Below are 13,628 nucleotides of genomic sequence, written 5' to 3'. Positions count from 1 at the left end.
TGTGTAGTTTCCAGATGTCTACTTGTTCTAGTCTAGTTGTCATCTAGATAAGATACATTACAAGTTATTAATTCCATTCCATTTCTTTTTCTCTTACGATTATTATTTCCTAACGTTATACTGATGCTTCCACTCAGGATCGAACTGAGGACCTTCAGCGTGTGAAGCCGACGTGATAACCTCTACACTATGGAAGCCCCACAATGTTTCTGCAATATTTTATTAGTGTTGGCCACACTAAAAAAATGTAATGTTTGGTTTGCCTGTTGAACTGGACGAGTGTGTCGTTAACCAATCAGCATGCCTCTGTGGCGCAATTGGCTAGCGCGTTCGGCTGTTAACCGGAAGGCTGGTGGTTCGATCCCACCCAGGGGCGCATGGTGAATGAATACTGTTGTTTTAATTCAATTTCTTCGCCTCATGACTCCATTAACCAACTAAAGCGTCCAATGAAGAGCGCACACTCGCGATATGGCTTCTTTAACTGATGACTGTTAAATCTACTCAACATTTGCAGCGTAGGGTGCACGCTCATGATGTTCTTCCTCTGTCCGGAGCTACTGTTCCAGGTTCTGGTGTAATCTATATAGATTCCCCTCCGGTGTTTATGGAATTCTTCCCCATCCAGCGCAAGTCATTTTTCATTTCCCTAAAACAACAGTCATTGACGTTTGGCTACAGAAGAAGTCTCTTCGGGGTTATAGCACCTTTTTCAACAACCACAGTCATCATTGATTTCCCCCTTTCTGTTGACTTCCTCCGGATACAGCATTGCGAATATCTTCACATTGTCATATTGTAGATTTCATTTTTAACAAGAAACATGAATGCTTGGCTTTTTCAAAAAAACAAAATGTGCTTCTTTGATAGTCTTTCTACAAATACATTGTCCTGTTTCCACCCAGGATTGAACTGAGGACCTTCAGCGTGTTAGGCCGACGTGATAACCACTACACTATGGAAACTACAATCCGCTACAGAATTATTCTGAAATGATTACAAAATACTAACGATCGTCTCCCAACTTCTAACTTTCATCTGCAATTATTTGCAATTATTTGACGCCCAACGGGGGGCTCGAACCCCCGACCCTGAGATTAAGAGTCTCATGCTCTACCGACTGAGCTAGCCAGGCTTGCCATTGCGCTCTATTCCAATGTAATGAACCAAGTCTTATTGACTACATTTTTTCCTTTCCAGGAACCGTGAGATAACTATTACTATGATTGGTTGGTTGTCTGTGTGTAGTTTCCAGATGTCTACTTGTTCTAGTCTAGTTGTCATCTAGATAAGATACATTACAAGTTATTAATTCCATTCCATTTCTTTTTCTCTTACGATTATTATTTCCTAACGTTATACTGATGCTTCCACTCAGGATCGAACTGAGGACCTTCAGCGTGTGAAGCCGACGTGATAACCTCTACACTATGGAAGCCCCACAATGTTTCTGCAATATTTTATTAGTGTTGGCCACACTAAAAAAATGTAATGTTTGGTTTGCCTGTTGAACTGGACGAGTGTGTCGTTAACCAATCAGCATGCCTCTGTGGCGCAATTGGCTAGCGCGTTCGGCTGTTAACCGGAAGGCTGGTGGTTCGATCCCACCCAGGGGCGCATGGTGAATGAATACTGTTGTTTTAATTCAATTTCTTCGCCTCATGACTCCATTAACCAACTAAAGCGTCCAATGAAGAGCGCACACTCGCGATATGGCTTCTTTAACTGATGACTGTTAAATCTACTCAACATTTGCAGCGTAGGGTGCACGCTCATGATGTTCTTCCTCTGTCCGGAGCTACTGTTCCAGGTTCTGGTGTAATCTATATAGATTCCCCTCCGGTGTTTATGGAATTCTTCCCCATCCAGCGCAAGTCATTTTTCATTTCCCTAAAACAACAGTCATTGACGTTTGGCTACAGAAGAAGTCTCTTCGGGGTTATAGCACCTTTTTCAACAACCACAGTCATCATTGATTTCCCCCTTTCTGTTGACTTCCTCCGGATACAGCATTGCGAATATCTTCACATTGTCATATTGTAGATTTCATTTTTAACAAGAAACATGAATGCTTGGCTTTTTCAAAAAAACAAAATGTGCTTCTTTGATAGTCTTTCTACAAATACATTGTCCTGTTTCCACCCAGGATTGAACTGAGGACCTTCAGCGTGTTAGGCCGACGTGATAACCACTACACTATGGAAACTACAATCCGCTACAGAATTATTCTGAAATGATTACAAAATACTAACGATCGTCTCCCAACTTCTAACTTTCATCTGCAATTATTTGCAAATATGTGACGCCCAACGGGGGGCTCGAACCCCCGACCCTGAGATTAAGAGTCTCATGCTCTACCGACTGAGCTAGCCAGGCTTGCCATTGCGCTCTATTCCAATGTAATGAACCAAGTCTTATTGACTACATTTTTTCCTTTCCAGGAACCGTGAGATAACTATTACTATGATTGGTTGGTTGTCTGTGTGTAGTTTCCAGATGTCTACTTGTTCTAGTCTAGTTGTCATCTAGATAAGATACATTACAAGTTATTAATTCCATTCCATTTCTTTTTCTCTTACGATTATTATTTCCTAACGTTATACTGATGCTTCCACTCAGGATCGAACTGAGGACCTTCAGCGTGTGAAGCCGACGTGATAACCTCTACACTATGGAAGCCCCACAATGTTTCTGCAATATTTTATTAGTGTTGGCCACACTAAAAAAATGTAATGTTTGGTTTGCCTGTTGAACTGGACGAGTGTGTCGTTAACCAATCAGCATGCCTCTGTGGCGCAATTGGCTAGCGCGTTCGGCTGTGACTAGACGTGTCTAACTGAGCTCCCAAGTGTGACATCTTGCTGTGAGTCAAAAAACTATTTGTTCTTTTTTTGTTTCTCTTTTGTTGTATTGTTGCTTGTGTGTCCTGTTTCCCTTGTTGTTTGTTGAGCGCCATTTTGGTTTTGTTCCCTCTTTTTGCATTTTTCTCCCCGTCCTTTTGCCCCTGTTATTGTGGGTAAAATGGGATCGGAATCCCCAGACGTCTGGCCACGTACTGCCGAAATCTCTTTTGGTAATACTGAAGTGACCAGGCATGAGTTCTACGAATGTTTCGAGCACGACAGTAATGAATCTGATAGCATCTTTGATGCAGTTTCTCGCCTACCAGGACGAGCTATTTGCGTTTTCCGAATTGGGTTCAAGACCGTCAATGACCATATTGAATTTTTGAATAAATTTAGTGCTAAAGAATCAGTAGTCATTAGTGGCAAGGAGGTCAAAATTAGAGTGAGAGATAGGTCAGTTAACCTTGTACGCGTTAGAATTCAACATTTCAAATTCGATGATGACCTAAGCCTGCTAAACAAGAGATTGCGTGAGTATGGAGTGATTTCTCGGATTTTTTGGGACACGTATCAGGATAGATCGCTCCCAAGGTGGAACGGGATAAAGACTGGAATTGTCAACGTGGATATGGAAATCCACAAGAGCATTCCGTCTTATATCACCTTTGGAAGCTACAAGGAACCAATAATGGTGTCTTATGCAGGGCAAATGCACACATGCCGCATGTGTGATTCTCCCACCCATGTCTTAGCTAATTGCCCCAAGCAACCCCGTAGTTTAACCAACCCCAGCACCATTTCAAAAGGCCCCATTGGAACACGTAGCTATAGTAGTGTATTACTAACAAATCGTGGCCCAGTTAGGACAACTGTTAGGAAGCCCCAGGAGACAGGCCCGATTGGTGGCGGGCAAATGCCAATTGCTCCAACTGTTGACGCTGATACATTCCCCGAGTTAGCCCAGAGGCCAACGACGTCGACTGTTGTCGTTCTTGATGGAGCTCCAGAGGATCCGATTTCGAAACCCGATGGAACTGAATCTTCTTCTGACACCGATGCTGACGCTGAAGACACCAACTGTGTAGGTTCGTCTGTTGCGTCCAAATTGGTCAAGAAAAAGAAAATGAAACAGACGAGGGAATTCCGTGACCAACAAAAACAATCAAAAAAGAGGAGTCGTACTGCCTCTTCCTCTGGCTCGGGCGAGGTAGCTGAGGAAATTGAATCTGGTGTAGCTCAGTTGGTTGAACTCGGGTCTCCGACTCGAGAGGTTCCAGTTTCGATACCGGGTGCGGACATTAATTCTTTTCCCGCCCTCTCTAGGGGGAACGATGTTCCACCCGCTCCAATCTCACCTGGAGTACCATCTATTCCATCCACGATAGAACAGATGGATAACGAGTGGTTGAAGAGATGGATGCAACCGAGGTGGTTTCGATTTCAAATCCTGATGAAGACATTTCTTTTTCTGGTGGGAGTATTCAGCCAGGACAACGGCCACTTGATAGCCAGGAGGCTAGTCATGTGAGTGAGACTCAGGAGTCCTTGGGCGTCCCCCTCGGCACTCCATCAACCCCCATAGAAGATAAAACTCTCAAAGCAATGGAGGCCGTTAGAAGGAAAAAAGCCCACGATAACAAAACCCAACCCTCTAAACCCAAATTTAAATATTAATCATGACTAACATTGCGACATATAATATCAACAGAATATCGTCACCTGACAAACTTCAAATAATACTCAATTTCTTTTTACATAATAAACTTGATATTATATGTTTGCAAGAAGTAGTATTTCACTCTAGCACCGTATTTACTAAACATTACCAGATGCACACAAATCTCGGTCCTAGACAACATGGGACAGCCATCCTAGTACGACACGGGCTGAGCGCCAAAAACATTTTGTTTGAACCGGAGGGGAGGCTGATAGCCATGGAAGTAAAGGGTCTTGCTTTCGTGTGTATTTACGCCCCATCTGGTGACCAAAATAAAAGTTATAGAGATTCTTTCCTCCGGCAAACTATTCCGGCTTATGTTGCCCAGTATAAGGCACCAGCAATTATATTGGGAGATTTTAATGCCGTTGACGAGATCGATGACCGTAAAAGTAGCAAGACAACACCACCTAAAATTAGACTAGCATTACTAGAACCCCTCCGAGATTTAGTAAAAGCCCTTTCATTAACAGATGTCTGGAGAGAAATTCGGAAAAATGAACCTTGTTGGACGTACAATTGTGCGGCTAGCCAGGCTAGATTGGACCGAATTTATTGCCACCATCACGTAAAATTTTCTGATATCCATTTGCACGACTTACCACTCGGGGATCACAGACCAATCGTAGGGTATATAAACAGCACCACCCCTCCTAGTGTAGTGAGGAACAAGTCAAGGAATTTATGGAAACTTAACTCATCAATTCTTGAGGAAGAAGAATATATAAACTTGGTGCATGTCTTTATTGAAGAAATGTCTCAACACCCATCCCGTATTGAAAACGTAGATCATTGGTGGGAGATTATTTTCAAACCTAGCCTCAGGCGATTATCAATGAACTATTGTAAAAAGAGAATCTGTGATCAGAGAGTCAAAAGGAAATTGCTCCAACATCAACTAAAAGAAACCGTGAACAATGTAAATTTCAATCATGCGCGTTACATGGAGTTGAAACGTGAGTTTCTAGCCTGGGAGCGAGAAGCATTGAGGGGATTTGCAATACGTTCACGCGTTCAAAGTATAGCCGAAGAAGAGCCATCTACCTTTCATATGAACAAGTCAACGAGCAATTTCCAGAAGTCTCTGATTACTCAGCTCAAAACTAATGATAACTGTAAAATTACCCAACCTGAGCAGATTAACCAAGAAATAATTGAACACTTTAGTAGAATTTTTCAGAACCAGCCCTCCCCCAATACCCAATTAGCTGGAAAATTTCTAGAAGGGATTAGAGGTGCACTTACCCGTACAAAACCCACTAAAAACGATTCGGGTGTATCAGTGGTAGCTCAGTCGTTAAACGCTCAAGCGTTGAATCGAGGAGTACTAGGTTCGATCCCGGAGAGTGACAACTTTCTTGTAGATCCGTTCACAGTAGATGAAATTAACAACGCCCTTAAGGCAACTAAAAAGAACAAGGCCCCGGGTACAGATGGCATTCCTTTTGAGTTTTATATAAAATTTTGGGATGTTATTGGTGTTCATTTTCTGGAAATGATGAATTGCGTCCTCGACAAAAGAAAACTCCAGCCGTCGCAGGGAAGGGCAGCTATAAGATTAGTCCCAAAAATCCCAACACCGAGTAAAATCACCGATTACCGACCAATCTCTTTGTTAAATACCGATTACAAGTTAATCGCGTCAGTATTGGCTTTTCGTCTGAGAAAATCTCTTCAAAACTCTCTAGGCTCACATCAAAAAGGTGGTGTACCCGGCCGCTATATCTTTGACAGTTTGTGTTTAATCCGAGATGTCATTGATAATACAGGTCGTAAATCAAAAGAGGTATCTTCTCTCAAACCGGCCGCCATTATCGCGTACGATTTAGAGAAAGCATATGACCTTGTCAATCGAGACGTTCTGTGGGAAGTAATGACAGCCATGGGCTATCCCCCCCTCTTTGTTGATTGGTTGAAAACGCTGTACAGTATAACTGAACTATGCCCATTGAACGGTAATGACATAGTCGGTACTGTGGACAATGCACAATCCGTGCGACAGGGGTGCCCTCTGTCAGTCCATCTGTTTGCCCTCTATATTGAACCGCTTTTAGTTTCCTTGTCTAGGGGTATTGACGGAATTGAACACTACGGAAAACGCATCAAAGTTCGTGCATATGTAGATGATCTAGTAGTTTTTGTCTCATCAATGAAAGATGTACGTCGTGCATGCGAGATTATTCTAGAATTTTGTGTCTGGACAAATGCACGTATTAACAAGGGGAAGACAAAATTACTTGGTCTAGGCACTTGGACCTTAAATAAAAGTCCACAGGCCGTAGTAGCGCAGACGGTAGCGGCGTTGGCTGGGATTCCTGAGGTTAGGAGTTCGATCCCACGTAGAAGCAATTTCAATCAAACTCATCCTAAACGTACTTGGCCACATGATTGGATAACTCAAGTAGACAACTTGAAAATTCTTGGAATTACTTTTTCTTCTGAAATAAAAACAACAGTAAGAGACAATTGGCAAAGACAGTTCAACATCATACAAAATATTCTTATCACAAACACACACCGTCATTTCACTTTTTATGGTCGCGTCCTATTCATCAAACAACATGTCTTATCACAACTTGTTCATATAGCTCATGTACTCCCTTGCAACAAAACCCAAGCCCTTCTCCTCCAACAAAAATGCAACAAATTTCTTTGGGCACAACGAAGAGAGCACCCACCCCTAAATGTTTTGATCCGCCCCCGACTCCAAGGTGGACTTGGAGTCACCTTACTTTTTCAATTCTTCCAATCCCTTTTCACCCGTCAAATCTTTAAATCTTTAATCCATCCCGAGGCTATTGAGAGAGCTGCAGCCGTTTATTGGTTGGGTCCACACCTCAAGAATCTCCTTCAACAAATCATCCAGCCCAGATTTAATGCAACCCATTCATCACATCCATACTTCACCACCGCACTTTCAACCATCACCGATCTACTTAAAGCTGGCATCTTCACATCGTCAACCGTATCCAATCACCGCGCCACCTACAATCACCTGATCGCTAACCTTGGGCAACCAGGGAGAACCGAAGTTGCGAAACCGGACCTCGACTGGGCTTCCATCTGGCGTTGGGTGGCCAAAATGAAAGGAAGAAACGCTGAACTGGTCTGGGATTTCAATCATAATCAGCTCCCTACCAAAATGCGCCTCACAAGCCTCAGACTATCTAGAAATGACCAATGTCCTCTATGCAATGGCGGCCAAGAAACTGACGACCATCTTATGTTACTATGTTCTGAGAAAGTTCACATAAGTTTATGGCTCCGAATTCAACTAACGAAACTTGGATGTCAAAAACCACTCAAATCAACAATAAATGGAGACATTGGAAATGGCCCCAATAAAGAGAAAATATTGGCACTCATCCAATCCTACATCATCACCGTCTGGACCGCCCGCAGCCAAAACCTCACCCCAGCCATCAATGAAATACAGTCTCTCTGGTCAAGCCTCCTTCATTCAAAAAATTCTCCCCAGATGTCACCTTCTAATCCATAAATATTCCCTCTCAAAATTCTCAACAGATTTCTTCTTATCTTTATACAAAATTGTTCTCTCATTACAATTAATATTTCTTGGATCCCCCCCAGATGTCGTATTGTTAAATTTCACATTTTTCACCAAAATCATTTGTCCTCTCTCATTTCCGTCTCGAAATGTTTCTTTTTCTTTGTTATGTTTCTCCTTGGCCACAGCAAGTCACTTATGTCACAAATCTCGTAAATGCCCCAAGTATCTGTAAAGCAATTTAAATTTTAATCGTGACAATAAATCGTTTAAATATAAAAAAAAAAAAAAACCGGAAGGCTGGTGGTTCGATCCCACCCAGGGGCGCATGGTGAATGAATACTGTTGTTTTAATTCAATTTCTTCGCCTCATGACTCCATTAACCAACTAAAGCGTCCAATGAAGAGCGCACACTCGCGATATGGCTTCTTTAACTGATGACTGTTAAATCTACTCAACATTTGCAGCGTAGGGTGCACGCTCATGATGTTCTTCCTCTGTCCGGAGCTACTGTTCCAGGTTCTGGTGTAATCTATATAGATTCCCCTCCGGTGTTTATGGAATTCTTCCCCATCCAGCGCAAGTTATTTTTCATTTCCCTAAAACAACAGTCATTGACGTTTGGCTACAGAAGAAGTCTCTTCGGGGTTATAGCACCTTTTTCAACAACCACAGTCATCATTGATTTCCCCCTTTCTGTTGACTTCCTCCGGATACAGCATTGCGAATATCTTCACATTGTCATATTGTAGATTTCATTTTTAACAAGAAACATGAATGCTTGGCTTTTTCAAAAAAACAAAATGTGCTTCTTTGATAGTCTTTCTACAAATACATTGTCCTGTTTCCACCCAGGATTGAACTGAGGACCTTCAGCGTGTTAGGCCGACGTGATAACCACTACACTATGGAAACTACAATCCGCTACAGAATTATTCTGAAATGATTACAAAATACTAACGATCGTCTCCCAACTTCTAACTTTCATCTGCAATTATTTGCAAATATGTGACGCCCAACGGGGGGCTCGAACCCCCGACCCTGAGATTAAGAGTCTCATGCTCTACCGACTGAGCTAGCCAGGCTTGCCATTGCGCTCTATTCCAATGTAATGAACCAAGTCTTATTGACTACATTTTTTCCTTTCCAGGAACCGTGAGATAACTATTACTATGATTGGTTGGTTGTCTGTGTGTAGTTTCCAGATGTCTACTTGTTCTAGTCTAGTTGTCATCTAGATAAGATACATTACAAGTTATTAATTCCATTCCATTTCTTTTTCTCTTACGATTATTATTTCCTAACGTTATACTGATGCTTCCACTCAGGATCGAACTGAGGACCTTCAGCGTGTGAAGCCGACGTGATAACCTCTACACTATGGAAGCCCCACAATGTTTCTGCAATATTTTATTAGTGTTGGCCACACTAAAAAAATGTAATGTTTGGTTTGCCTGTTGAACTGGACGAGTGTGTCGTTAACCAATCAGCATGCCTCTGTGGCGCAATTGGCTAGCGCGTTCGGCTGTTAACCGGAAGGCTGGTGGTTCGATCCCACCCAGGGGCGCATGGTGAATGAATACTGTTGTTTTAATTCAATTTCTTCGCCTCATGACTCCATTAACCAACTAAAGCGTCCAATGAAGAGCGCACACTCGCGATATGGCTTCTTTAACTGATGACTGTTAAATCTACTCAACATTTGCAGCGTAGGGTGCACGCTCATGATGTTCTTCCTCTGTCCGGAGCTACTGTTCCAGGTTCTGGTGTAATCTATATAGATTCCCCTCCGGTGTTTATAGAATTCTTCCCCATCCAGCGCAAGTCATTTTTCATTTCCCTAAAACAACAGTCATTGACGTTTGGCTACAGAAGAAGTCTCTTCGGGGTTATAGCACCTTTTTCAACAACCACAGTCATCATTGATTTCCCCCTTTCTGTTGACTTCCTCCGGATACAGCATTGCGAATATCTTCACATTGTCATATTGTAGATTTCATTTTTAACAAGAAACATGAATGCTTGGCTTTTTCAAAAAAACAAAATGTGCTTCTTTGATAGTCTTTCTACAAATACATTGTCCTGTTTCCACCCAGGATTGAACTGAGGACCTTCAGCGTGTTAGGCCGACGTGATAACCACTACACTATGGAAACTACAATCCGCTACAGAATTATTCTGAAATGATTACAAAATACTAACGATCGTCTCCCAACTTCTAACTTTCATCTGCAATTATTTGACGCCCAACGGGGTGCTCGAACCCCCGACCCTGAGATTAAGAGTCTCATGCTCTACCGACTGAGCTAGCCAGGCTTGCCATTGCGCTCTATTCCAATGTAATGAACCAAGTCTTATTGACTACATTTTTTCCTTTCCAGGAACCGTGAGATAACTATTACTATGATTGGTTGGTTGTCTGTGTGTAGTTTCCAGATGTCTACTTGTTCTAGTCTAGTTGTCATCTAGATAAGATACATTACAAGTTATTAATTCCATTCCATTTCTTTTTCTCTTACGATTATTATTTCCTAACGTTATACTAATGCTTCCACTCAGGATCGAACTGAGGACCTTCAGCGTGTGAAGCCGACGTGATAACCTCTACACTATGGAAGCCCCAGAATGTTTCTGCAATATTTTATTAGTGTTGGCCACACTAAAAAAATGTAATGTTTGGTTTGCCTGTTGAACTGGACGAGTGTGTCGTTAACCAATCAGCATGCCTCTGTGGCGCAATTGGCTAGCGCGTTCGGCTGTTAACCGGAAGGCTGGTGGTTCGATCCCACCCAGGGGCGCATGGTGAATGAATACTGTTGTTTTAATTCAATTTCTTCGCCTCATGACTCCATTAACCAACTAAAGCGTCCAATGAAGAGCGCACACTCGCGATATGGCTTCTTTAACTGATGACTGTTAAATCTACTCAACATTTGCAGCGTAGGGTGCACGCTCATGATGTTCTTCCTCTGCCCGGAGCTACTGTTCCAGGTTCTGGTGTAATCTATATAGATTCCCCTCCGGTGTTTATGGAATTCTTCCCCATCCAGCGCAAGTCATTTTTCATTTCCCTAAAACAACAGTCATTGACGTTTGGCTACAGAAGAAGTCTCTTCGGGGTTATAGCACCTTTTTCAACAACCACAGTCATCATTGATTTCCCCCTTTCTGTTGACTTCCTCCGGATACAGCATTGCGAATATCTTCACATTGTCATATTGTAGATTTCATTTTTAACAAGAAACATGAATGCTTGGCTTTTTCAAAAAAAACAAAATTTGCTTCTTTGATAGTCTTTCTACAAATACATTGTCCTGTTTCCACCCAGGATTGAACTGAGGACCTTCAGCGTGTTAGGCCGACGTGATAACCACTACACTATGGAAACTACAATCCGCTACAGAATTATTCTGAAAAGATTACAAAATACTAACGATCGTCTCCCAACTTCTAACTTTCATCTGCAATTATTTGCAAATATGTGACGCCCAACGGGGGGCTCGAACCCCCGACCCTGAGATTAAGAGTCTCATGCTCTACCGACTGAGCTAGCCAGGCTTGGCATTGCGCTCTATTCCAATGTAATGAACCAAGTCTTATTGACTACATTTTTTCCTTTCCAGGAACCGTGAGATAACTATTACTATGATTGGTTGGTTGTCTGTGTGTAGTTTCCAGATGTCTACTTGTTCTAGTCTAGTTGTCATCTAGATAAGATGCATTACAAGTTATTAATTCCATTCCATTTCTTTTTCTCTTACGATTATTATTTCCTAACGTTATACTGATGCTTCCACTCAGGATCGAACTGAGGACCTTCAGCGTGTGAAGCCGACGTGATAACCTCTACACTATGGAAGCCCCACAATGTTTCTGCAATATTTTATTAGTGTTGGCCACACTAAAAAAATTTAATGTTTGGTTTGCCTGTTGAACTGGACGAGTGTGTCGTTAACCAATCAGCATGCCTCTGTGGCGCAATTGGCTAGCGCGTTCGGCTGTTAACCGGAAGGCTGGTGGTTCGATCCCACCCAGGGGCGCATGGTGAATGAATACCGTTGTTTTAATTCAATTTCTTCGCCTCATGACTCCATTAACCAACTAAAGCGTCCAATGAAGGACGCACACTCGCGATATGGCTTCTTTAACTGATGACTGTTAAATCTACTCAACATTTGCAGCGTAGGGTGCACGCTCATGATGTTCTTCCTCTGTCCGGAGCTACTGTTCCAGGTTCTGGTGTAATCTATATAGATTCCCCTCCGGTGTTTATGGAATTCTTTCCCATCCAGCGCAAGTCATTTTTCATTTCCCTAAAACAACAGTCATTGACGTTTGGCTACAGAAGAAGTCTCTTCGGGGTTATAGCACCTTTTTCAACAACCACAGTCATCATTGATTTCCCCCTTTCTGTTGACTTCCTCCGGATACAGCATTGCGAATATCTTCACATTGTCATATTGTAGATTTCATTTTTAACAAGAAACATGAATGCTTGGCTTTTTCAAAAAAACAAAATGTGCTTCTTTGATAGTCTTTCTACAAATACATTGTCCTGTTTCCACCCAGGATTGAACTGAGGACCTTCAGCGTGTTAGGCCGACGTGATAACCACTACACTATGGAAACTACAATCCGCTACAGAATTATTCTGAAATGATTACAAAATACTAACGATCGTCTCCCAACTTCTAACTTTCATCTGCAATTATTTGCAAATATGTGACGCCCAACGGGGGGCTCGAACCCCCGACCCTGAGATTAAGAGTCTCATGCTCTACCGACTGAGCTAGCCAGGCTTGCCATTGCGCTCTATTCCAATGTAATGAACCAAGTCTTATTGACTACATTTTTTCCTTTCCAGGAACCGTGAGATAACTATTACTATGATTGGTTGGTTGTCTGCGTGTAGTTTCCAGATGTCTACTTGTTTTAGTCTAGTTGTCATCTAGATAAGATACATTACAAGTTATTAATTCCATTCCATTTCTTTTTCTCTTACGATTATTTTTTCCTAACGTTATACTGATGCTTCCACTCAGGATCGAACTGAGGACCTTCAGCGTGTAAAGCCGACGTGATAACCTCTACACTATGGAAGCCCCACAATGTTTCTGCAATATTTTATTAGTGTTGGCCACACTAAAAAAATGTAATGTTTGGTTTGCCTGTTGAACTGGACGAGTGTGTCGTTAACCAATCAGCATGCCTCTGTGGCGCAATTGGCTAGCGCGTTCGGCTGTTAACCGGAAGGCTGGTGGTTCGATCCCACCCAGGGGCGCATGGTGAATGAATACTGTTGTTTTAATTCAATTTCTTCGCCTCATGACTCCATTAACCAACTAAAGCGTCCAATGAAGAGCGCACACTCGCGATATGGCTTCTTTAACTGATGACTGTTAAATCTACTCAACATTTGCAGCGTAGGGTGCACGCTCATGATGTTCTTCCTCTGTCCGGAGCTACTGTTCCAGGTTCTGGTGTAATCTATATAGATTCCCCTCCGGTGTTTATGGAATTCTTCCCCATCCAGCGCAAGTCATTTTTCATTTCCCT

General features: G+C 42.3%; 25 non-coding genes across 25 annotated transcripts; 6 read left to right on the top strand and 19 right to left on the bottom strand.

Annotated features, from left to right (window-relative positions):
• Positions 1-124: 124 nt before the first annotated feature.
• Trnav-cac lies at positions 125-197 on the bottom strand. The gene has a single exon. It is a non-coding gene; the product is annotated as a tRNA-Val (tRNA).
• Positions 198-302: 105 nt separating this feature from the next.
• Trnan-guu lies at positions 303-376 on the top strand. Its single transcript has one exon. It is a non-coding gene; the product is annotated as a tRNA-Asn (tRNA).
• A 516-nt stretch (positions 377-892) lies between these two features.
• On the bottom strand, positions 893-965 carry Trnav-aac. Its single transcript has one exon. It is a non-coding gene; the product is annotated as a tRNA-Val (tRNA).
• A 97-nt stretch (positions 966-1,062) lies between these two features.
• Positions 1,063-1,135, bottom strand: Trnak-cuu. The gene has a single exon. It is a non-coding gene; the product is annotated as a tRNA-Lys (tRNA).
• A 230-nt stretch (positions 1,136-1,365) lies between these two features.
• On the bottom strand, positions 1,366-1,438 carry Trnav-cac. Its single transcript has one exon. It is a non-coding gene; the product is annotated as a tRNA-Val (tRNA).
• A 105-nt stretch (positions 1,439-1,543) lies between these two features.
• Trnan-guu lies at positions 1,544-1,617 on the top strand. The gene has a single exon. It is a non-coding gene; the product is annotated as a tRNA-Asn (tRNA).
• Positions 1,618-2,133: 516 nt separating this feature from the next.
• Positions 2,134-2,206, bottom strand: Trnav-aac. The gene has a single exon. It is a non-coding gene; the product is annotated as a tRNA-Val (tRNA).
• A 97-nt stretch (positions 2,207-2,303) lies between these two features.
• On the bottom strand, positions 2,304-2,376 carry Trnak-cuu. Its single transcript has one exon. It is a non-coding gene; the product is annotated as a tRNA-Lys (tRNA).
• A 230-nt stretch (positions 2,377-2,606) lies between these two features.
• On the bottom strand, positions 2,607-2,679 carry Trnav-cac. Its single transcript has one exon. It is a non-coding gene; the product is annotated as a tRNA-Val (tRNA).
• A 6,235-nt stretch (positions 2,680-8,914) lies between these two features.
• On the bottom strand, positions 8,915-8,987 carry Trnav-aac. Its single transcript has one exon. It is a non-coding gene; the product is annotated as a tRNA-Val (tRNA).
• Positions 8,988-9,084: 97 nt separating this feature from the next.
• On the bottom strand, positions 9,085-9,157 carry Trnak-cuu. The gene has a single exon. It is a non-coding gene; the product is annotated as a tRNA-Lys (tRNA).
• Positions 9,158-9,387: 230 nt separating this feature from the next.
• Positions 9,388-9,460, bottom strand: Trnav-cac. Its single transcript has one exon. It is a non-coding gene; the product is annotated as a tRNA-Val (tRNA).
• Positions 9,461-9,565: 105 nt separating this feature from the next.
• Trnan-guu lies at positions 9,566-9,639 on the top strand. Its single transcript has one exon. It is a non-coding gene; the product is annotated as a tRNA-Asn (tRNA).
• A 516-nt stretch (positions 9,640-10,155) lies between these two features.
• Positions 10,156-10,228, bottom strand: Trnav-aac. The gene has a single exon. It is a non-coding gene; the product is annotated as a tRNA-Val (tRNA).
• An 87-nt stretch (positions 10,229-10,315) lies between these two features.
• On the bottom strand, positions 10,316-10,388 carry Trnak-cuu. The gene has a single exon. It is a non-coding gene; the product is annotated as a tRNA-Lys (tRNA).
• Positions 10,389-10,618: 230 nt separating this feature from the next.
• Positions 10,619-10,691, bottom strand: Trnav-cac. The gene has a single exon. It is a non-coding gene; the product is annotated as a tRNA-Val (tRNA).
• Positions 10,692-10,796: 105 nt separating this feature from the next.
• Positions 10,797-10,870, top strand: Trnan-guu. Its single transcript has one exon. It is a non-coding gene; the product is annotated as a tRNA-Asn (tRNA).
• A 517-nt stretch (positions 10,871-11,387) lies between these two features.
• Trnav-aac lies at positions 11,388-11,460 on the bottom strand. Its single transcript has one exon. It is a non-coding gene; the product is annotated as a tRNA-Val (tRNA).
• A 97-nt stretch (positions 11,461-11,557) lies between these two features.
• Positions 11,558-11,630, bottom strand: Trnak-cuu. The gene has a single exon. It is a non-coding gene; the product is annotated as a tRNA-Lys (tRNA).
• Positions 11,631-11,860: 230 nt separating this feature from the next.
• Trnav-cac lies at positions 11,861-11,933 on the bottom strand. Its single transcript has one exon. It is a non-coding gene; the product is annotated as a tRNA-Val (tRNA).
• Positions 11,934-12,038: 105 nt separating this feature from the next.
• Positions 12,039-12,112, top strand: Trnan-guu. The gene has a single exon. It is a non-coding gene; the product is annotated as a tRNA-Asn (tRNA).
• A 516-nt stretch (positions 12,113-12,628) lies between these two features.
• On the bottom strand, positions 12,629-12,701 carry Trnav-aac. The gene has a single exon. It is a non-coding gene; the product is annotated as a tRNA-Val (tRNA).
• A 97-nt stretch (positions 12,702-12,798) lies between these two features.
• On the bottom strand, positions 12,799-12,871 carry Trnak-cuu. The gene has a single exon. It is a non-coding gene; the product is annotated as a tRNA-Lys (tRNA).
• A 230-nt stretch (positions 12,872-13,101) lies between these two features.
• Positions 13,102-13,174, bottom strand: Trnav-uac. The gene has a single exon. It is a non-coding gene; the product is annotated as a tRNA-Val (tRNA).
• Positions 13,175-13,279: 105 nt separating this feature from the next.
• On the top strand, positions 13,280-13,353 carry Trnan-guu. The gene has a single exon. It is a non-coding gene; the product is annotated as a tRNA-Asn (tRNA).
• The last annotated feature ends 275 nt before the right edge of the window (positions 13,354-13,628 follow it).

Source organism: Daphnia pulex, chromosome 12 (assembly GCF_021134715.1).
Source record: "Daphnia pulex isolate KAP4 chromosome 12, ASM2113471v1".
NCBI lineage: Eukaryota > Metazoa > Arthropoda > Branchiopoda > Diplostraca > Daphniidae > Daphnia > Daphnia pulex.
The sequence above is the reverse complement of the archived record's forward strand: the minus strand, read 5'-3'. Positions and strand labels throughout refer to the sequence as shown.